The 1,003-nt window shown below is 31.2% G+C and overlaps 1 non-coding gene across 1 annotated transcript; it reads right to left on the reverse strand.

The window, feature by feature from the left end:
- Nucleotides 1-398: 398 nt before the first annotated feature.
- On the reverse strand, nucleotides 399-470 carry TRNAK-UUU (transfer RNA lysine (anticodon UUU)). Its single transcript has one exon. It is a non-coding gene; the product is annotated as a tRNA-Lys (tRNA).
- Between the last annotated feature and the right edge of the window lie 533 nt (nucleotides 471-1,003).

Consider the following 1,003-nt stretch of genomic DNA (forward strand, 5'->3'; position numbering starts at 1 on the left):
TCTTGTATTTTGCAAACTTGCTGAATTTATTATCCATTAGAGTTCCTTGGTGCATTCCTAAGGATTTTCTATATATAATACCATGCTATCTATGAACAGAGATAGTTTTGCTTCATCCTTTCCAATCTGGATGCTTTTCATTTCTTTCTCTTTCATGCCTTTCTGATAGATTGACTCTTTTATACTTTTAAATTTCCTTTGTCTCTTGTAACTATTTTTGCTTTAAGTGTTTTTCATCTGATATTAGTACTGCAATTACATCTCTCCTTAGGTTACCATTGCATAGTATATTTTTTACATGTTTCAAACTATCTGTGTTTTTGAATATAATGTATGTCTATTGTAGACACTATAAACTTTGATCATGGCTTTTATTCTGTTTATTTATTTATTCTTGGCGCCTGGACAGGGACATGAACCCTGGGCGTCAGATTAAAAGTCTGATGCTCTCCCAGCTGAGCTACCCAGGCACTCTGATCATGGCTTTTAATTCATTCTGTCAATCTCTGCCTTTTGATTGGAGTGTTTAGACCATTTACATTTAATGTAATTAATGATGAATTAGAATTCACATTTGTCATTTTTGTAGTGTTTACTTTTTAAAAAAAAATTATTGGAGTATATTTGCTTTACAATGTTGTGTTAGTTTCAGGTGTACAGCAAAGTGAATCAGTTATACATATATCCACTTCTAGTTATTTACTTTAAACTTTTACAACCTCTATTTGTATATTTTTTCCTTAATTTCTTCCATTACTACATTCTTTTTGTTAAACAACGTTTTTTAGTGTGACATTCAATGCCGTTATTGTTTCTTAGTGTTTCTCCGGAAGATTTCAATGAATTCCTTAACTTAAAACAATATTTCTGATTAATACCAATTTATTTTCAATAGCATATAGAAATTTTCTCCACTATAGCTCCACCCATTCCCTTCCATCTCCTTTGTGCAATAATGGTTATACAAATTATATCATTGCATATTGTAAGCCCACCAGCACAG

This window comes from Phocoena phocoena, chromosome 9 (assembly GCF_963924675.1).
Source record: "Phocoena phocoena chromosome 9, mPhoPho1.1, whole genome shotgun sequence".
Lineage (NCBI taxonomy): Eukaryota > Metazoa > Chordata > Mammalia > Artiodactyla > Phocoenidae > Phocoena > Phocoena phocoena.